Below are 23230 nucleotides of genomic sequence, written 5' to 3' on the forward strand. Positions count from 1 at the left end.
CAGCCTGCTCATCACTGTGAATGATCCTTATTGCTTGTTGTTATGGACTGAATTGTGTCCCCCCAAATATGTGCTGGAATCCTAAATTCTATACTTGCAAAGAATATTGAATATACTATGGACTGTACAGCCAGAATACTCCTTAGAAGCAAAGATGATAAGACTGCATCTCACATACTTTGGACATGTTATCAGGAGGGACCAGTCTCAGAAAAAGGACATCATACTTAGCAAAGGGTCAGCAAAAAAGAGGAAGACCCTTGATGAGATGGATTGACACAGTGGCTGCAATAATGGGCTCAAACATAGCTGTGACAGAAAATGACACAGGACTGGGCAATGTTTTGTTCTGTTGTACATAGGGTTGCTGTGAGTCGAAACCAACTGGAGGACACCTAACAATACCTGTGGATGTGATCTTATATAATGTAATCACTTTCCATAATATGATCTAATGTGATATGATCAATTAGTCATTTGAGACTACACCAGTGTAGGGTGGATTCTAAACCTAATCTCTTCGAGTTATATAAAGAGCAGCATAGACATAGAGACACATGCAGACGCAGGGGGAAGACAGATGCTACCTGATGATGTCTTAGTTTCTTAATGCTGCTATAACAGAAATACTACAAGTGAGTGACTTTAATGAACATAAATTTATTTTCTTACAGTTTAAGAGCTGGAAGTCCGAATTCAGGGTGCCTGCAGCTCTAGGGAAAGGCTTTCTCTCTCCATCTCGAGGGAAAATCCTTGTCTCAGCTTCTGTAGCATTCTTCTTGGCATTCCTTGTAGGTCTCCACATGGCATCTTTTCCCCATTCATGCTTGCTTGTTCCTTTCTATATCTGATTTTGTTAGTTGCTTGCTGTGGAATCAGTTCTGACTCATGGCCACCCACTGTGCTTAATCTGCTCCTTTTATATTTCAAAAGAGATTGGTTTAAGACCCACTGTTCACTGATGTGGGCTCATTAACATAACAAAGAAAACCATGTTCCCAAATGGGATTACCTTCACAGGTATAGGGGTTAGGATTTGCAACACTTATTTTGGGGGGGTTGGGGCACAATTTAATCCATAATAGGCTAAAATGGAGGCAGATGAATTCACAAGCCCCAGAACTCCAAGGATTGCCAGCTGCTAGAAGCTGAAATAGACAAGGAAGGACCTCCTCTTAGAGCCATGTTCTGAATTTAGACTTCTAGCCTCCTGAACTGTGAGAAAATAAATTTCTCTTCTTTAAAACTACCCACTTATGGCATTTCTGTAACAGCAGCACTAAGAAACCAAGGCACCTGCTCTTTGGACTTTTGCCCCAGGCAGGTCCAGGGCATTTTGTCTTGGCTATTCATGATGCAGATAACTCATGGCTTTGATCAGAAGACTGAATTGCCACTGGTACCCAGTGAGGTCTGCCTTTGTCAATATTTGAAGATCAATCTAAGCACAAGTCCGGTTGTATTTCTCTTGGGTTGTGATTTTTCAAAGTGTATTTAGTTGCAGAAGGTCCCTCAGTGGCACAAACAGTGATCAGTTGCTAACCTAATGGTGATTTGAACCTACCCAGCAGCACCCCAGAAGAAAGGCTTGGCAATCTGCTTCCATAAAGATTACAGCCAAGACAAGGAAGAAGTAAAAGTATCTATGTTTCTGACAGGGAACAAAACAGAGAACCCCTGAGGGAGCAGGAGAACAGTGGGATGCAGACCCCAAATTCTCATAAAAAGACCAGACTTAATGGTCTGACTGAGACTAGAAGGACCCTGGCGGTCATGGTCCAAACCTTCTCTTGGCCCAGGACAGGAACCATTCCTGAAGCCAACTCATCAGGCATGGATTGGACTGGACAGTGGGTTGGAGAGGGATGCTGATGAGGAGTGAGCTACTTGCATCAGGTGGACACTTGAGACTATGTTGGCATCCCCTGTCTGGAGAGGAGGTAGGAGGGTAGAGGTGGTTAGAAGCTGGCAAAATGGTCATGAAAAGAGAGACCGGAAGGAGGGAGCAGGCTGTCTCGTTAGAAAAAGGGAGAGTAATTGGGAGTATGTAGTAAGGTATATATAAGTTTGTGTGTGAGAGACTGACTTGATTTGTAAACTTTCACTTAAAGTACAATAAAAATTATTTTAAAAATTATCTGTGTAAGACAGGAAATATTCTAAAGCATAGATGAAAAGCTTGTGGGGCATGGAATTTAAATCAATGGGAGTGAAACAACTGGAATAGAAATAAAGAGAATGTTGATATAATGTGAAGAACATAACTAATGTCACTGATCATTATGTCTAGAAACTGTTGAATGGGAATGGGTTATGCTGTATATATTTTCACCAAAATTAAAATAAAATATTAAAAAAAAAAGGTATCTCTGTTTGCAGACGACATGATCTTATACGCAGAAAATCCTAAGGAATCCTCCAGAAAACTACTGAAACTAATAGAAAAGTTCAGCGGAGTATCGGGATACAAGATAAACATACAAAAATCAGTTGGATTCCTCTACACCAAAACAAAATAAAAAGAACATTGAAGAGGAAATCACCAAATCAATACCATTTACAGTAGCCCCTAAGAAGATAAAATACTCAGGGATAAATCTTATCAGAGATATAAAAGACTTATGCAAAGAAAACTACAAAAAACTTCTGCAAGAAGCCAAAAGAGACTTGCGTAAGTGGAAAAACATACCTTGCTCATGGATAGGAAGACTTAACATTATAAAAATGTCTATTCTGCTGAAAGTGATCTACAGATTTAATGCAATTCCGATCCAAATTCCAACGACATTTTTTAATGAGATGGAGAAACAAATCACCAACTTCATATGGAAGGGAAAGAGGCCCCGGATAAGCATTACTGAAAAAGAACAAAGTAGGAGGCCTTACTCTCCCTGATTTTAGAACCTATTATGCTGCCACAGTAGTCAAAACAGCCTGGTACTGGTACAACAACAGATACATAGACCAATGGAACAGAAGTGAGAATCCAGACATAAATCCATCCACATATAAGCAGTACATATTTGACAAAGGCCCCAAAACAGTTAAATGGGGAAAAGACAGTCTTTTTAACAAATGATGCTGGCATAACTAGATAACCATCTGCCAAAAAATGAAACAAGACCCATACCTCACTCCATGCACAAAAACTAACTCAAAATGGGTCAAAGACCTAAATATAAAATCTAAAATGATAAAGATCGTGGAAGAAAAAATAGGGACAATGTTAGGAGCCCTAATACATGGCATAAACAGGATTCAAAACATTACCATCAATGCAGAAGAAAAACTAGATAAACTGGGAGCTCCTAAAAATCAAACACCTATGCTCATCTAAAGACTTCACCAAAAGAGTAAAAAGACTACCTACAGAATGGGAAAAAGTTTTTAGCTATGACATTTCCGATCAGTGTCTGATCTCTAAAATCTACATGATACTGCAAAAACTCAACTACAAAAAGACAAATAATCCAGTTAGGAAATGGGCAAAAGATATGAACAGACACTTCACTAAAGAAGACATTCAGGTAGCTAACAGATATATGAGGAAATGTTCACGATCACTAGCCGTTAGAGAAATGCAGATCAAAACTACAATGAGATTTCATCTCACCCCAACAACAACAACAAAAAAAAGGCTGGCATTAATCCAAAAAACACAAAATAATAAACGTTGGAGAGGCTGTGGAGAGATTGGAGCACTTATACACTGCTGGTGGGAATGTCAAATGGTACAACCACTTTGGAAGTCGATTTGGTGCTTCCTTAAAAAGCTAGAAATAGAGCTACCATATACGATCCAGCAATCCCACTCCTTGGAATATATCCTAGAGAAATAAGAGCCTTTACATGAACAGATATATGCACACCCATGTTCCTTGCAGCACTGTTTACAATAGCAAAAAGATGGAAGCAACCAAGGTGCCCATCAACAGATAAATGGATAAATAAATTATGGTATATTCACACAATGGAATACTACGAATCAATGAAGAACAGTGAGGAATCTGTGAAACATTTCATACCATGGAGGAATCTGGAAGGCATTATGTTGAGTGAAATTAGTCAGTTGCAAAAGGACAAATATTCTATAAGACCACTATCATAAGAACTCGAGAAATATTTTAAACACAGAAGAAGATATTCTTTGATGGCTATGAGAGCGGGAGGGAGGGAGGGTGGGAGAGGAGCACTCATTAATTAGATAAGACCTACTTTAGGTGAAGGGAAAGACAACACGCAATACTGGAGAGGTCAGCACAACTGGACTAAACCAAAAGCAAACAAGTTTCCTGAATAAACTGAATGCCTTGAAGGCAAGCCTAGCAGTGGCAGGGGTTTGGGGACCATGGTTTCCGGGGACATCTAAGTCAATTGGCGTAATAAAATCTATTAAGAAAACATTCTGCATCCCACTTTGAAGAGTGGCGTCTGGGGTCTTATATGCTAGCAAGCAGCCATCTAAGATGCATCAATGAGTCTCAACCCACCTGGATCAAAGGAGAGTGAAGAACACCAAGGACACAAGGTAATTACGAGCCCAAGAGACAGAAAGGGCCACATAAACCAGAGACTACATTAACCGGAGACCAGAAGAACTAGATGATGCCTGGTTACAACTGATGACTGCCCTGATGAGGAACACAACAGAGAACCCCCGAGGGAGCAGGAGAGCAGTGGGATGCAGACCTGAAATTCTTGTAAAAAGACCAGACTTAATGGTCTGACTGAGACTAGAAGGACCCTGGAGGTCATGGCCCCCAGACCTTCTGTTGGCCCAGGACAGGAACCATTCCCAAAGCCAACTCTTCAGACATGGATTGGACTGGACAACCGGTTGGAAAGGGATGCTGGTGAGGAGTGAACTTCTTGGATCAAGTGGACACTTGAGACTATGTTGGCAACTCCTGTCTGGAGGGAAGATGAGAGGGTAGAGGGGTTAGAAGCTGGCGAAATGGACACGAAAAGAGTGGAGGGAGGGAGCAGGCTGTCTCATTAGGGGGAGAGCGACTGGGAGTATGTGGCAAGGTGTATATAAGTTTTTGTGTGAGAGACTGACTTGATTTGTAAACTTTCACTTAAAGCACACACACATGAAAGATTACAGCCAAGAAAACCCTGTGGAGCACTTCTACTCTGTAACACGTGGGGTCACTTATGAGTCAATTGATTCAACCACAGTGGGTTTGGTTTTTTGTTATGTAGTTGCAGAAACTATTTTTTAACCTTTTATTTTGAAATAATTTTAAATTTACAAAGCAGTTGCGAAAATAATTCTTCATACCTTTTGCCCAGCTTTTCCTAATATAAGGAAACCCTGGTGGCATAGTGGTTAAGTGCTATAGCTGCTAACCAAAGGGTCAGCAGTTCAAATCTGCCAGGCGCTCCTTGGAAACTCTATGGGGCAGTTCTCCTCTGTCCTATAGGGTTGCTATGAGTCAGAATTGACTCGACAGCACTGGGTTTTTGGTTTTTTTCCTAATATAAACATCTTCTGTATCCATAGTATAATTATCTAGACCATGAAGTTAACATTTACACAATATTATTAACTAATTATTATTGTTGATAGGTGTCATCAAGTCGATTTTGATTTATAGTGATCCCATGTGACAGAGTAGAACTGCCCTATAGGGTTTTCTAGGCTGTAATCTTTATGGGAGCAGATCACCAGGTCTTTCTCCTGCAGAGCCACTGGGTGGGATCAAACCACCAACATTTCAGTTTGTGCCACCAGGGCTCCTTAACTAATCTACAGACCTTATTTAAATATCATGAGCTTTTCTCATTAATGTTCTTTTACTGGTCCAGGATCCAATCCAGGTGTCTTAGTCTTTCCTTGTCTTTCATGACTTTGACACTTTTGAAAAGAATCGGCAGTTATTTTGTTGAATGTCACTCAGTTTGGGTTTGTCCAGTGTTTTCTCATGATTAGTTTGGCATTATACATTTGGGCAAGAATAGCACAGAAATGATGCTGGGCCCTTTTCAGTGTATTATATCAGGGGTATATGATGTCTCATTACTGGCGATATTAACTTTGATCACCTGGTTAAGGTGATGTCTGCCAGGTTTCTCCAATGTAAAGTTACAGTTTTTCCCTTTATAATTAATAAACATCTTATGGGGAGATACTTTGAGACTATGTGAATATCCAGGTGTAGGAACTTTTTCTTCCAAGGATATTTTATGTGATGGTCTAATATGAAAAGCAGGTAAAAGTGAGTTGCTTTTGTTGAAATGGGCATGGGATGGGGGCAGGGGCCCATCAGTCTCCTCCTGCCTCCCTCCCTCCCTCCCTAAAGCAATCCCAGGAGCCACCTCTTTTGAGCCCCTAAGCCTTTGTGGAATGCTCTTTGATTCATAGTGATTATGGCTCCAGCTTGTGGCCTCTGTCTTTTGTCTTTTATGATACTTAGGTGTACTATAAGTCCCTGCACTCAAAATATTCTGAAGGGTGGTTTTCTTCCAGATTGAAATTGCAAAGTGAGATTAATTGCTTGAACAACATGAAGAACCAAAGTATAGCTGACACCAGGCAGCAAATATTTACTGAGCACTTTCAGTGTACCAGCCCTTGTGCCAAGTCTAGGGAATATAAGATTCACAAAACACAATCTCTGTCCTATAATTCTGCATGTTTTTCTTCAGACCAGAGAGGACTTTATAATCCAGACCAAAAGAAGAAGAGTGGAAACAAAACTGACTTTTGTTTGGAAAGATATTTGATGATTTTGTCTGTTTTTGGCTGAGTGCAGCGGCCATTTTGGCTTAACTGACCATCGTGACTTTGTCAAAAGCAATTATTTCCCCTCTGAGAAGTATGTGTGCTTGAGGGGAAGGAGGTAAATAGATAGATCGTTCTAACCATTGCCCTCCCCTTCCCAAAAGACCCACCCTTGATCCCTTTAATTCTCCTTCCCGTATTTGAAAAAATCCAAATCCTTTTCCTTCACGGATGAGGTGTTTTAGCTCTCCGTAATTACGTTATTATTCCAGACACTGTCGGAATGCTTCTTGCTGAGGAGGGAGGATTAGGCCGAGGAGGATGGCGAGAGCATGCAGCCAGTCATCTGTCCCGTGCCTGGCAAAGGAGATTATGCCTCTGGAACCGAGGTTTTGGCTAAGCCTTTGTTACTTAATTAGGCTCCTGTCTCGTTTTCCTTTATGACAGTGGCAGAATCCAAGGCACACCCCTTTTTAAATTAATGAAAATGCCTCTAACAAAGTTTTATAATCATTCGTTTTAAACAAATCAAGAAAATTGTCAAAACCACTCTAGTCGCAGGGAGTTGAGGGGCAGGAAGTAACTTTTAAAAGCATATGTTCCTCAAGGGAGTAAAGTAACAAATACCATCTCTTTAAATTCTGTTTAACATGAAGGCTTTATTGACTGCTCATGATGGTTCTGCACAATTTAATGCTCTTTTAAGTGAGTATTATTTAGCTTCTTCACGCGAGTCAGTGCAGCCTCGTGGATCTGTAAATTTAGATGCTGATCACAACCACAAGTCAGTTTATAAAATGGCTACAATTTAATTAACTGGTAATAGAGCTCATGCAGTGCGGGGTTAAAGGGAATGTATAAATATTGCTTTATGAACCAACCTCTGCAGAAAGTATAGACTGCAGCCCGTTCTTGCTTTTCTCTCTCTCATGGGATGAGTTATGGGCCATGGCCCTATTAACTGCAGAGGAGTGTGAGGTTGAGTGGATGGAGGAACCCATTATTAAACAGCTGTGTTCAGCCAATCTGCCTTGAAGAATTTGACTTTGGAGGTCAATAAAGATTCCTGACACTGTTAATTTCATTTTATGAAACGCCATTGAAACTCACCAACTCATCCCTTGTCTTTGTGTTTTGGTGGAGAAAGGAAAAAAGTTCCCAAGGCTGATAGGTAGGTTAGGGCTAAAAAGCAAGCCTTAGTTCAGCCTCTTTACCTGACAGATGGGGAAACTGAGGGAGAGGGATCCAATCTCCTACCATGGGCTCTTGGCACTCTCTAGAGGAATCACATACTGCTGTGGGGCTCAAGAAGCTCAGGGAGGTTACTCAAAGCCCACACCCATTGGGAATCTTGCCCAGGCCTCTTATCTCTTTAGGAGATGAGGCCCTTGAGCACTGGAGTACTCATTCAGCAGCCTTATATTCAGCACCAATCAAAGGGAAAATTTCCATGGCCGTTCTCCCACCGCCAAGTGGGCCCCTGGCAAGAGTTTTATTCCTTCTGTCTGTGGCACAATGGTTAAGACTTGGCTGCTAACCAAACGGTTGGCAGTTGGAACCTACCTAGCAGCTCCTCAGGAGAAAGACCTGGTGATCTGCTTCCTTAAAGATTACAGCCTAGGAAATCCCATGGAGCAGCTCTACTCTGTCACATGGGCTCGCTATGAGTTGAAATTGACTTGATGGCACACACCAACATCTGAGGCATATATGTTTCTCAACCTTGGCAGAATGGGAAGAACCCTAGACTAGCAGTCAGAGGTCTCAGTGCCATGCACTCTGTGAACGACCCTGTGGCAAATCACTAGCCAAGGTTAGGTGTCCCTGCAGGCACTCCGTGCAGTTCTCTTAGTGGTTCTTACATAGTGTTGTTGCTGCTTATTTAACTGTTCTTCTACCCTGCCCAATTGAAAGCTCACGATGGCAGATACCTACCAGTTTAGCTTGCTGTTGTGTCCCCAGGGTCTAGAAGAGCATTTGGCACATGATGAATCCTTCATGGTCACTGTTAATGAGTGAAGGAGTGAACCTCTTATCTTTGAACCTTCATCTGTGAAATGGGGGGTGACGACTTAACCTCAATCTACCATAACACCCCCTGAGTGAGACCAACTATTAACGTACTCAGCTGCTAACTGAAAGGTTGGAGGTTTAAGTCCACCCAAAGGCTTCTCAAAAGGCCTGGCAGTCTGCTTCCGAAAAATCAGCCATTGAAAACCCCATGGAGCAGAGTTCTGCTCTGACACACACGAGGCCAACTCATTGGCAACTTTTTATTTTTTTTAAATCTACCTCATGTGGGGACAAGTAAGATGATGTATATGAAAGACTCATAAGAGCTACATAAGAATAAAGAGATACTTCATGTGAATGAGTTGCTACTGGTATTGTTACTTCATAGGATTTAGTTACATTGCATTTCATTTCTCTTGTAACGTTTTTCCTTTGGCAAGGAATGTGTCTGAGTGAGTTGTCTAATTGGTAACATTAACTGACAATATCCTGCCTAGTATGAGAGACCCCTATAGTTTTTGTTTGTTGGCTTCATATAGTCAATGTTTATTTAAATTTATCCATATATTTATCATTTTCATTACTTGACATTTTTTCTTGCACCTCTGGTGGCAAACGCTTACTTTTATTTGCCTGAACATATCATTTTTGTATTTCCACTTTTATTCTTGCAGGATATTGTTATGTTTTCATTCTTGCTATAGAATTCTAAGTTATTTTCTTTCAACACTTTTAAGATTTTATCCCATTATTTTCTCACTTCTGTGTTGTTGCTGTTGAGAAGACAGCTGTCAGCTGAGGATAATCCATTTTTTTTCTCTGGATGAGAGACCCCTAAAGTTTTAAGAAACTTCACATGTGCCCCTTCTTCCCACACTACAGGTGAGGGAGGGGCCCAGAGAGGTTGATTTACCTGCCTGGTATCACACAGGGACTCAGTGGCTAAGCCAGGACTAGGTCACAGATTCCATAATAATGCCCCCCTCAGCTTAGTGCTTCAAGTCTTCATTTGTGTTGGGGAAGCTGTGGAGCTACAGTTGCAGATGTGATCTATGTCAGAGCTCATTAATGTGCTGGGGGTGGTGGGTATTATTCTCTAGTGCTATACCCTGTTGTAGTTCACCAACCTCAATTAACTCCAACCGTCAAGACAGCCCTGCCGGGCACGTGTTACCGAGGGCCACTTTGAGGCAGGTACCCAGATTGCCCAGTGCCCCTCAGATTGACTCACTCACCTCTGCCTCAGCCTGACCTGCTGCGTGTCCAGTGAGCTCCCTGAGGATGCCAAGCAGAAGCCTTAAGATATTGGGAAACATTTCCCAGTTGCAAGCCATGAGATCATTTTGCCTGATACTGTTTCACTTAGCATAATGTTTTCTATGTCTTCGTCTCTAAGTCTTTCTTTCCGTATAGGGACACTGTCAGATTAGCGCCCACCCTAATTTAGTATGACCCTGTCCTAACTTGATTACATCTACAAAGACCTCATTTCCAAATAAGGTCACATTCACAGGTAGTGGGGGTGAGGACTTCAAAATATCTTTTTAGGGGACACGTTCAGCCCACAACATATACTATGGAATATTATTTAGCTAGAAAAAGGGATGAAATGCCGATTTATGCTACAGCATGGATGAACCTCGAAAACATCATGCTAAGTGAAATAGGCCAGACACAAAGGGCCACATAGTGTATGATTCCACTCATATGAAATGTCCAGAATAGGCAAATCCATAGAGAAAGAATGTAGGTTAGTGGGGACTGACAGCTAATGGGTAAGTTTCTTTTTGTAGTGATAAAAATGATCTAGAATTAGATAGTGGCAGTGATGTTACAGCTTTGGAATATACTAAAGCCCACGGACTTATACACTTCAAAGGGTGAATTTTACATTGTGTGAGTTATATCTCAATTTAAAAATAAAAGTAATTTGGATAGATAGTGCCTGGCTACAACTGATCACTGCCCTGACAGGGAACACAACAGAGAACCCCTGAGGGAGCAGGAGAGCAGTGGGATGCAGACCCCAAATTCTCATAAAAAGACCAGACTTAATGGTCTGACTGAGACTAGAAGGACCCCAGTGGTCATGGCCCTCAGACCTTCTGCTGGCCCAGGACAGGAACCGTTCCTGAAGCCAACTCTTCAGACAGGGATTGAACTGGACAGTGGGTTGGAGAGGGATGCTGGTGAGGAGTGAGCTTCTTGGATCAGGTGGACACTTGAGGCTATGTTGGCATCTCCTGTCTGGAGGGGAGGTAGGAGGGTAGAGGAGGCTAGAAGCTGGTGAAATGGACACGAAAAGAGAGAGTGGAGGGAGAGAATGGGCTGTCTCATTAAGGGGAGAGTAATTGGGAGCATGTAGCAAGGTGTATGTAAGTTTTTGTGTGAGAGACTGACTTGATTTGTAAACTTCCACTTAAGGCACAATAAAAATTATTTTAAAAAAGTAAATACTCATTTGATTTTCATTTAAATGACCGTACTTTAATTGTAAGAATCATGTGACATTTTGACGCTATTTTAATAGCCACTATGTTTTATCTTAAACAGCAAATAAAAGGAAAAAAAAAAAAAAAAGTAATTTGGAGCATAATGGAAGGGACCTTGGAGCTTCCTTGTTTTCCTGATCTGGATAAGGCCTTCCAGAAGAGCCACTGGCTTCACACCTTGCGCCCACCCAGAGGATACAGTCAGGAGCATCTGCAAAGTCCTCTAAACCAGCAACTGCTTTTCCAGTGTGCAGGCTGATTTTTCAGTGTGCAGATTTGCTGTGAATTTATAGAGTGTTTTGGTTCTAAATTCACAATGTACATCTTTAATGGCTCCAAGTTTGGATAATTTCATGCTGTTTATATCCTAGCAGCAATGGTTTATGCATATTTCCCAAATTATTACTCTCCTAGGAGAAGAGTGAACAACCTCCTTTTACAGAAGACAGTCCCATATGTCCTGGTTTAGTGCATCTCTCCTTGAAGCTCATTTTGCATTGAGATGTCAGGAAGGCATGACAGCTGGATGAAGCACCGAGCCCATTTTGCAGGCAGGTGGGTTTTTGGGTTTTCTAGACCCACTTACCTGGCTCCCAGATGGCCTTGCATTTGAAAATCACCAATTAGGCACTTAGCAGTCTCCTAAAGGTTTTCTATTGAGACATTTTTCAGTGTCATTAAAAAAAAAAAAATATGTCCCACTTCCCCTCCAACTCACATCAGGAAAGAAATTTGTCAATATATGATGAGAGCCTTAAAAATGATCCAGGAATTCGCTTTCTGGGAGTCAAGCCTGAGGAGTTCATCAGAAATGTGGGATGTGTATAAGATGTTTATTGAAACATTTTTTAATAATAGAAACTTGGAAGCAATTACACATTGAGCAGTAGGGGATAGGATCTATCCATGGATTAGAATATAGTACGCCTTTTGAAAATACTTTCAAAGAACTTTTAATGACAGGAAAATTCTTGATACAATGATAGGTGAAGAAGGCTGGTTCCAGATCTTCAATTAAGTCTTCAGATTTCAGACACACATTGAAACAAGACAAGAAGGGTAACCATGAAATCATTAACAGTAGTTATTACTGGGTGGTGGGATTATGAGGGGTTTATTTTAATGAATTTTTTTTATTTTGAGATAATTGTAGATTTCACATGTAGTGGTAAGGAAAAATAGAATGAGATCCCTTGTACTCTTTACTGAGTTTCCTATAAGGATTTTAATTTTCTTCTTTGTGTGTGTGTGTAGATTGTCATTAAAAAAAAAAGAAAAGAAAAAACTTATTCATCCTTCTGGAGAACCTCACTCCAAGTTGATCTCCCTTCCCCTGTGCGTACACAGCCCACCGCCTGGCCCCTTGGTGCACTGTGGGTTTTACTGCCTTCTGCTTATGTGATAGTTCATTGGATTCTTGCTGGGCTTTCATACAGTGAGTTCATCTTAGATAAATAGGGTACACCTTCCAAAAGCATCAAGTTTACTCAAACTATTTGGAGAATACAGGAAATAAACACATAATTTTTATAGTAAAATAGAACATACACATCACAGAGTGGAAAGTAAACTTCGCAGGAATATTTAAGATAAGTCAGAGGACTTCCTAGAAGCTTCCTGCCCGGCTTGCCGTGGCCACTTGTGATCAAACTGCTCCCAGATGCTCCTGCTCTGAGCATGTTGTATCCTCTGCTTTTGGGGAAGCTGGAATGGGGGGGAGGGTGGTCTTTGGCAGCAAAGTTTGAGAAGCACTGCTAGTTAATGTCCAAGAAATGCTTCTTGATTTAAATTACATGGTCTGCTTTGTCAGCTAGCTTCTAGTCCCCATCTAACAGGGCGGATGTCAGAAACACACGTAGCGTTAGGGAATTACTGGAGAAGAGAATGACTGGAGTCTTGCTCTCCTCAGCTTTTTTTTTTTTTTTTTTTTTGTGAAAGTATACACAGCCAGAGATACACCATTTCAACACTTTCTGTATATGCAATTCAGTGACAGTTACATTCTTCAAGTGGTGCTACCATTCTCACTATCCTTTTCCACATTATTCTACCACCATTATCTTAAACTCACTGCCCCCTAAACTGCCCATCTAACCTTTTGAGTTACCGTTGTCAGTTTGATCTCATACAGATTAATTCTTTAAAAGAACACAATGCTCAAAGCAGATGTACTTTGCTAATTAAAACAAGCTATTTTTTGGTTCAAAGAAGACTTCAGGGAATAGTTTCGGTTTAAGGTTTAAAATTTAAGGATTCTCTCGGGGCAGTAGTTTCAGGGGGTCATCCAGCCTGAATGGCTCCAGAAAGTCTGGATTTCATTGAGAATTTAAAATTTTGTTCTATATTTTTCCCTCTTTTGATCAGGATACTTCTATAGAATCTTTGATCAAAATATTCAGTATTGGTAGCCGGGCCCCCATCCAGTTCTTCTAGTCTCATGGCAAAGGAGGCAACCAGACACATACTCCATTTTCTCCTCCAATTCCAGCCTCTCCTTCCTCTGTTGCTTCAGGTAAATGGAGACCAATTATTCAAGCTCATGTGGCCACTTGCTAGCTCTTAAGACCTAGTCACTACTCAACGAAATAGAACTCTCCTTAACTTTTTAAACCTTTAGGCGTTCTCTCTCTACCTAGGGCCCACATCTTGCTGGAAAGCACACTACTCAGGGATTCAGGTCCCTGGGTTTGATTCTTGTCTCTGGCTTAACCTCTGTGTGAGCATAGTAGGATGTATGTCTCTGGGCCTCCTTTTCCTCCACCAGCAGAATGAGATTTCCAGATGGGATCATCGCTAACACTAAAATGCTACAGTTCAATGAGCCTGAAGTGCGTAATTTTCTCAGGTTCCCAAACCCATTTTACCTAGTTGAAAGCACACAATGAATTTGCAAGAATTTTAGCATCCATAGAAGTCAGTTTTCAGTAATTCTAGTATTATTTTTTTCCTTCTCTGCCTTCTTGGTGAACCTTGTCATCAATACCTCTTTCATCATAATAAAAGGCTCAAGAGAAAGAAAGTTGTAGAAGCTGATTAACAAGCTACCCCTCTTTTTTCCCCCCCTTCCCTGAAGATTATCTTGGGGATGTCAAAGGCAGTTTTCATAGACAGGTTGGTCTTTTACAAGAGCTATGTTTACAAAGCATGAAATTAACATTTTTGCACAGAACCAAATAATTGCTTATAACATGGTGACTGTAGTCACAAGTGTGCAGCTTGAGCAGTTATTAGCACGGTCAGATGGTACATGTGATAATGCAATTAGTAAGCCCCACCACCAAAGCAGTTAGCCAACCACCTCATGTGGGAGCAGGTCCCTGAGGAACTGGCGTATAAGGTCATTCCAGATGTTAGGAGCAACACAGCCCATTGACATTGCACTCCATTATATACCACAATGCCACCCCCTGATGGATCTTCGGACTGCTATGATCTAAATGCATAAAGTTAGACAGCTAGAAATGCCTGAAGATGCTCAACACACAACATCAGATGCTTTACTCCTTATGGAGGGGTAACTTCATCTTCAGACCCTTACCCAGAGAGTTATGTACCAAACAAAACATCTCATTAGATTTAGGGTATACCAGATGACAGCATCCAGAGGGAGGAGACAGTGAAGCATACAAGTTTGGGCAAACACCTTCCACCTTGCAATAACAATTTAGAACATTCTTAAGTTCATAAAGGCGGCAAGAGAATATGAAATTCCATTCAGTAAACTCTAAGGAGGCATGTTGGTGTGTAATTTTGGACTTGCAGTCTTATTGGTGAAGTTAGCTGGTATAACAGGTCAATGCTGAGATGTCAGTGACGTGACACCACAGAGATTGATTTCTCACTCACATAAAGTCTAAATGGTTATCCTCTCTCAAGAGCACCCCAAAAAGCAGAGGGAAGTCAGGGATAAAAAGTCTGAGGTACCTCAGTTCTATATGGCTCAGATCCAGGTATGTGGACAAAAAAAAATCTCCTTTCCTCTGTGCTCATCCCCACTCAAAAATAAATTTTTTGCTCTAAAATAAAAGAAACAAAGAAATGTTAGCAATTTTTGTCTTCCACTGCCCAACTGGAAATCACGCCTTGCACAGTAGAGTACAAGCATGAGAGTTAGACAAACCTGGGTTCAAATCCTGGCAAATTAACTATTGTAAAATCTTAGTTAGAGTTTATAACTTGGGGGTATAATAATTATAGCCATCTCATATGGTTGTTTTTAGGGTAAGATGTAATAATTCATTGAGCAGGAATAATTCCAGAGACTGGCACCTGGTGTGTACCCATTCATCCATTCATTTAGCTAACATTTACTGAGCACTTATAATTAATTGTCTGGTATTCTTCTAGGTGTTAGCAAGCCAGACATTGGGGTGAGCAAAACGCATGTTGCCCCTGCCTTTCTGGAATGTCTGTTTCAGGCATGGATAGGCATTAAACAAGTAATCATTCTAAATAAAATTCTACTTAGTGCTCTGAAGGATAGGACCATACTGTGTTTGCCAGAAGCCTACGCTAAGATGTCACTGAACACTTCCTGGAGGAAATGACATCTGAGCTGAAATACGAAGTTAGTTTGGTGGAGTGGGAACAGAGTGTGACAAGTATTCTAGGTAGAAGCAATAGCATGTGCAAGGGCCCATGGTAGGAGAGAGTGAGCTGCGTTTGAGGAACTTAGAAATCTGACCGGTGCACTGAGACCAAGGGGAGCGTGGTGTAGGATGGGCTGGAGATGGAGGCAGAGGCCGGGCCTTGTAGAACCTTAAAGGCTTGTGAAGGAGTTTGGTTTCATCTTAGGAGCAATGAGAAGCCATTAAACGTTTTTAAGCAGGGGCTTAAAAATTTTTAAGCTCAATAAACGTTAGTTATTATTGTTCCTTTCTGGGAAATTTTCTACTATATCCCACCATTATTGGCTCTTTTATTGGAATCTGTGAATACATAATTTTTTTTTTTTTTTTCAGAAAACAATCTGATTGATCCATTTGGCACTCTGAGAGCAGTATCTGTAATATGTTAGAGCCACTTGGTCTATAATGATGTGCCTCCTCCTGTACGTAGTATTAGAGGGACAGTAAAAGCAACCTGGATCTAGGGCAGAAAAGTAAGACTATTAGATCTGGGCAGGACCAAGCTGGAGGTGGTCTGAACTTGTAGGCTCGGCAGGTCTGCTCGACCAGATAGGCTTCCACAGCCCAAATGAGGCCATCTCCAGGCCTCTGACTATGAGTGGATGTGTGGCTGGTAGGAGGAGAGTCACATTAGGGGAGGGAGATCCAGGCAGCCAGCCATCAGCACGGGAGAGTCTGGGACATGCCTGGGGAGTGAGCTGAGAGCTGAACTGGCAGAGGGCAAGAGGCATTGGACCACCAGGGGCCCACAGTGACACCAAGATGAAAAGTGGGGCCTTGGTCTGAAGGAAGAAGAAAGAGAGTCTGGGCACTGAAGCTAATCTGAAAAGTCCAGATCAGATCAGTGACCCAAAAGAAGATGTTAAGCCCCAAAACTTAGGCTCCAGGGATCCTAGTCTTTCTCCTACCAGACTCATCCCAAAGCCAAGTGGCTCAGCCAAGGCTCCTAGTGGGGATCAAGTGGTCTTAACTTTCAGGACATATTTGAGTTATCATATGTGATTACACTTGATAAATCCGTGTCATCCATCTAGCTCAAAACTGAAGCCCCTAGAAACTTTACTGCCTAACCAAAGCCTATATTTCACATCTTTTAGCCTTTACCTATTCTTCTATGTGTTTCACCTGATGAGTGCTGACATTGGAACAGGATAGTATATACACCTCATACTAGACTTCTGTCTAGCTCCATTGTATTTGTGTGTCTGAATAACCAGTTAACTAACCTTACCTTTATTCTGCATAAGAACAAGGGCAAGGCCAAGGCTGGAGATGGCCTGAACCTGCAGACTGGACTGGCTTTTTACAGAGCAAAAATGGATGGGCGGAGTGTCTTTCCGGATTCCCAGTTGAACAACTTGAGACCACTGGTTTCATAAGTGACCAAGTTTAGGTGATGATGATGACCATTTCCATGTGTGTGGCCCTTCATAGTCACCGAACACTTTCCTATACATGTTCTCTTTTTGATCCTCTGAACCACTGGATGGAGTAGCCTGGACAGCTTTTATCCTCCCCCTTCTTCAGATGAAGAAAACAAGGCCTGGTTGTTAAGTGCCATGTCGCTTGGAGTAGCTTTTGTTGCTTACTCTTTATGCCTTTAAAAAAAAAAAAAGGATGTGAACTAATGACGTGCTTGAAGAAACATCCTGGACAAATATTTAAATCTGGTAAATGAGGGTGGGGCTGTATGTAGAGCAGGCAGTGCTTAGTATACCCAAAAAACCAAACCTACTGCCGCCTAGTCGATTTTGACTCAAAGCAACCCTGTACGTATAGTGTTTAACGATAGAGTCCTAGAGCCATCACCTTCTTTAGATGATTTTGCTGCATTTAAGCATTCCAAGTCCAAAGGGTGTATGCATCTGTTTTGTCTTTCTCTTATATGTTCATTTCTATCTGGCAAGGAAGCTGATGTTAATAAAATGTTGTGTCCTTTGAGTTCTGACGTATTCCAGACAACGACCCAGCAAGTGCCACGTGTCCAATCACCTGTGAAACAAAAACACACACCCAGAGAGGAAAGGGGGAAAGCCAGGAATGCAGGCGGCATCCATGCTTGGATTCAGGTCACTAAAAGATTGTGTTTCTTAGAAAAATAAGCCCTTTGCAGTGTGAAGACTGAGAGGCTTCCCCCTCCCCTGCCTCTTGTCTGTGTAATTTTTAAATGCCTGAAAAATAAAATGGGGCCCTTCAGATATGAGACAGCTATTTTCTCAGGTCTCACGCTTTCCTTTTGAAAGACCCGAATAATACAACTTAATATTAGGCCCTGGATGACAGGGTATTTTTGCCTTCTGAGTGATAGTTAAAATTTCTTGGCAAGTGAATGCTGTTTACAATGAGCCTCTCGTTTCCTACCCTGGTTCCAGGTGGCCCTTCTGTGGTGGTCTTCCTTCACCCACACAGGCCTCCAGGGCTGCCTCCCTGCAGTACTTAAGTCCTTTCACCATAAGTGCTTCCCAACTTCCCTGCTTATCCCCGGTGGCATGGGGAGGGCCAAGCACCCCTCCAGAGGAAGCCACACCAATCTGATTAATTAAGGTAAATAGGGGTGTGATCTGCAGTGGCTTAAACTCCCAGCTCAGGTAACCTAGGCAACGGCAGGGAGTCTGCGCCACTGCTGACAAGTAATGTGGGATTAATTTCTTCAAAGATGTACGCCCTTCTCTTGTGCTTAGAGTCCACTTCAAGAGCCTTGAAAAGGAGCTGGGCCATTGGGTAAAAGGGGGAAGAGAATTGGTAAAAGTCTGCCAGGGTTGTCCTGGGTGTTTGTCATCTTCAGGAACACGATGTGGGCAGTGTTGTGGGCAGATGTTGAGGTCAAAGGCCTTGGGGTCAGGAGCAGATTACCAGCTTTAGGAATGTGAAGCCCCTCCTGAGCAGACTGGAGAGAAGACTGGGTCTTGGGTCAGCCAGACCCGTGTCCCTATTCCAGCTACCACTTCCTAGTCAGTTTCCTCATCTGTAAAATAAAACCAAACCCGTTGCCATCAAGTCGATTTCAATTCATGGCCACCCCACGTATTGCAGAGTAGAACTGTGCTGCACAGGGTTTTCAAGGCTGTCACTTTTCAGAAGCAGATCACCAGACCTTTCTTCTGAGGTGCCTCTGTGTGGGTTTGAACTGCCAACCTTTTGGTTAGTAGTTGAGTACTTAACCATTTGCTCCACCCAGGGACTATCTATAAAATAAGGACAATAATAATGGTGCTACCTTCTAGGCTTGTTGTAAAGATAGTGCTGTAAATTGCCTAGCAGAGCCTGGCACGTGGTAAACCCAATAAATGTTAGCCTGCCAGGTCTTTCCTAGGGGAGAAAGCAGCTCTGGGCTCTCTGTCATCTTAAGTACTCTTTACTACTAGGCAGGAAAAAGGCTTGGAGATGGATCTAGAGTAAAGGCTGGTAGGAAAGGGAGCTGCATAAGGAGAATGCAAGGTGAACGAATGAGGCACAGGAAGCATGCAGGGTGGTTGGGAATTGGGAGTAGAGGACCTGGGGGCCAGGAGACCAGTGGAGAGGCCGGCACCGCACACAGAGGAACCAAAGCTGTCAGAGGAGGATCTGCTGAGGACATGGAGGTATCTGTCCCTTCCAGGACTTTGGTCCAAGCCTCAGTTCCTATCCCCTGGCCCAGACCACTTGCTGAGCTTGCAGTTTTGCAGCTGCTACTTTAGCTTGAACACTGGCCAGTTGAGAACGTGATTCTGGTTGTTTCTCCACCATGTGAAACAAGTCCGTTGGGAAATGTGGTCACATGAACAAGACATGAAGTCTTCCTGTTAAGTGAGTGAGGCCAGCAGATGCACAGATGTGTGGTTTCTGAAGCAGCAAGTACGTTTTGGGGAAAACATTTGCAGTCAGTGGAAACATTTGAGACTTTCGCAAGTTATAAAGGGAGAGAGATGCTAAGAGCGTAACCTGCAATAAAGAGCCTTAGAATAATCTCAGACGTGCCAACTTCTGGGGCTCAGTTTCTTTGTGTTAAAATGGAGCTGGAGTAGAGAATCTGAGCAACTTTCTGCCCTGACATTCTGTGGATCTAAGATCTTTTTAGCAATCATAGTCCTTCCTCGTACATATGGAGCATTTCATTTAATCCAAAAGTCAGACGAGGCAGGCAGGGAAGGGAAAGGATTGTTAGGCCCATTTCTGGGTGAGGAAGTGGAGGCCCAGGTTAATTGACTTGCCCACGTTATGAAGTTAATTAGTATCAGGTGCTGATCTCCTGTCTCACTCCAGCATACCATGCTCTCTAACCATCCAAGAGAGGCTCCTTGTGATCCTGAAGAAATAAGAGCACAGAGGGAAAAGAGGCAGGAAGGGGAGGGGGCAGACCCTGCATGCTTGATCACCTCTGCTCCCTCACTACCACCATGTTCTTCTACCTCTAGTCTCAGACTGAGATAGACCCCGAGGCCCCAGGCGATGGGTCATATTCTTGTCTCACTTTGCACCATCGTTGATTATCCAAGTGCCAGGAATCAGCATAGAGAGTTTCTGGACAGCCTCTTGGCTGGTGTGCTAAACAGAATAATGGCCTTCAAAGATACCCATGCCCTACTCCCTGAAACCTGTGAATGATACCTTACATGGCAACAAGGGACCTTGCAGATGTGATAAATTAATTATCTGGAGATGGAGAGATTATCTGGGACTATCAGAGTGAGCCATGTGTAATCACAAAGGTCCTTAAAAGATGGAGGCAGGAGGGCCACGAGGAAGGAGATGTGATGACAGAAGCAGGGGTTGTAGCCAGAGAAAGATTTTTGAAGATGCCACACTGCTGGCTTGAAAATGGAGAAAGGGGCCACAAGCCAAGGAATGCAGGTGACCTCTGGAAAACAGAAAAGGCATGGAAACTCCGTCCTCCAGCCTACAGAAGGAACACAGCCCTGCTGACTTCCTTGATTTTATTTCAGTGAAATTTATTTCAGACTTCTGACCTCTAGAAATATAAAAGGATAAATTTGTGTTGTTTTAAGCCACTAAGCTTGGAATAATTTGTTGTAACAGCAACAAGAAACTAATACAGCTGGTATTAGATGGAAATAGTTGCTCATCAGAGCCGTTGCTGGAGGTAAGAAGGAGAGTACAGAAGGGTGAGAACCAACTGGTTTGATGAAAGCCCAGGATGCAGGAGGAGAACTTTGCTAAGATCTGCAGTGTGATCTTAGATCTTAGGGCAAGTCAATTCTCCTCTCTGAGCCCCAGTTTTAACTCATCTGGAAATTCAGGGGGTTGACTGTGAGTAGTTAGGAAGTGGCAAGGAGAAGGGAAAGAGAAGGAAAATTTGGAAGAAATACACAAGAACCTGTTTAACAATGGCTGTCTCTGGGGAGTTTGATTAGGGGTTGGGAGTTGGGAGAGAGATTTTTATTTTTCATTGTATACGCTGTTGACTATTTGACTCTTTCACCACTATGCTTTTATTATTTTTATAACTACAAGTCAAATTATAGGGTTCGTCTTTTTTAAAAATGCAGTGAAAGGGTAGGATTAGATCTTTATTTTCAGGCTTTTTTTTTTTTAACAGTAGAACACTTTTTACATAATCTTATGTGTATATAATATATGATGAAGAGGAAATTGGAGCTTGTTTTGCTGGGACTCCCCTTCCCCCAACTTCCAGTTGTGGCATCTCCAAGGGATCCACTGAACATAGTTTGAAAGTAACATAGTTTAAATGATTATTCTCAGGCCCCTACACCTTCCCAATGCTGTGTGTCCCTTCTGTTTAGCAAGGAAAGGTGAGGTGTTCTTGCCTTGGGGCACAAGCTGCTGCTTCTGCTGTAGTAGCTGTAGACTTGCCCTGGCCCTTTGGAGAGTCAGCAGTTGGAGAAGGATGATATGAGCTGTGCCCAGGCTGAGTGTCACTCAGATACTGGAGACAGGGAAGAAGTTACCCCTGGATTGCATTTCTGGGGTGCAACGATAGAGAAATGTTAAAAGACAGATTTTACAACCATTCCAGGTAAAACTAACCTAGGGCTTTGATAGGCAGGGTATTATCCAGAAAAACCAGTTGTGATTCTGACTCGTGGCGACCCCATGTGTGTCAGAGTAGAACTGTGCTCCATGGGGTTTTCAATGGCTGATTCTTGGAAATGGATTGCCAGGCCTTTCTTCTGAGGCGCTTCTGGGTGAACTTGAACCTCCAATCTTTGGTTACCAGCCAGGCGAATTAACTATTTGCACCACCCGTGGACTCCTAAATGGGGAATGAAGTGATATGAGGTGGTAGAACACCCATTCACCTTGTAAAAATGTGATTATGAGCACAGACCTGCTATTTACTTACACTATGATCTTGGCAAGTTAGCTTCTCTGAGTCTCTTTCTGAATCGTAAAAAGAGAAATAGTGGTACTTACTTCCTTTCATTGAAGGGATTAAATGAGATTGTAGGCCTAAATGCTTGGTACATAGTAGATGCTCAATAAATGTTGGTAATGCTAGTCATTATCATCATCAAATGCCTGGACAAGTCTGAAAATGGCTTTACTACCTCTTCCTGTATATTCTTGGTTAAATTTGTAATCTCTCAGGACCTCAGTTTCCTTACCTGTAAATCTGAGGTGCTAAACTAGCTCAGAAATTGCAAATTGGTGGCCTGCCAGATAAAATCTAGCCTCAAAACGTGTTTGTTTATCCTGTATAGTATTTAAAAAAAAAAAGTCACTAGAAATTGAAATCTTCAGCTTCTGTTTAACAACTGAACATCTAGGTATACTGGCTCTCACTTGGTGACAGTGAGCTGGAGCTGGGGTGGCAGCTCCCCTCAGAATGGGGCATGCATATACTTACCTTTTTGCCAGCCTCTGCCTTCCACATTGTCTTACACCTGGCTAACCCTCTTTCACACTTAGGCTGTTCAGTTTGCAAAGCCTGGACTCAAAGGTTTCAGGAATTCTGTGCTGTTATCATGACTCTGCCGTTAGCCCATTCCAAGACCACTTTACCTCTCTGGATTTCCACATTGCCATCTATAAAATGAGTTGAGCTTCCAGCTTGGCTTTCTTTGGATCTACTATTCATTCCAAAAACATTTACTGAATCCCTTCTATCTCCAGCAATTCGAACAGGCACTTGGGAGCATGCAGAGATGAATAAGAATGGGCCAGGCCCAGAGATATTTTATAGAAGTGCCACTCAGTGTGTAGGCTGAGGACAGGCACCAGTTCTGGATGAGATAAATACAGAAGTTGACAGTAAGCATTTAGAAACTTTTATGACAATTTGGTATTACCATGGCAGTCAAGTGCATGCTCAGTGGACTCACTGAATAGATCTTTATCAGTCCCCATATTGTTGAATTCACATGGTCACTTGTGTGTGGTGCAAACTACCCATTTTCTGTTGTAGCTTAACA

General features: G+C 42.3%; 1 protein-coding gene across 1 annotated transcript in view; it reads left to right on the plus strand.

The window, feature by feature from the left end:
* GALNT10 (polypeptide N-acetylgalactosaminyltransferase 10) overlaps positions 1–23230 on the plus strand; it is a 270053-nt gene that overhangs the window by 82084 nt on the left and 164739 nt on the right. The window lies entirely within an intron of this gene.

This window comes from Loxodonta africana, chromosome 2 (assembly GCF_030014295.1).
Source record: "Loxodonta africana isolate mLoxAfr1 chromosome 2, mLoxAfr1.hap2, whole genome shotgun sequence".
Classification (NCBI taxonomy): Eukaryota; Metazoa; Chordata; class Mammalia; order Proboscidea; family Elephantidae; genus Loxodonta; species Loxodonta africana.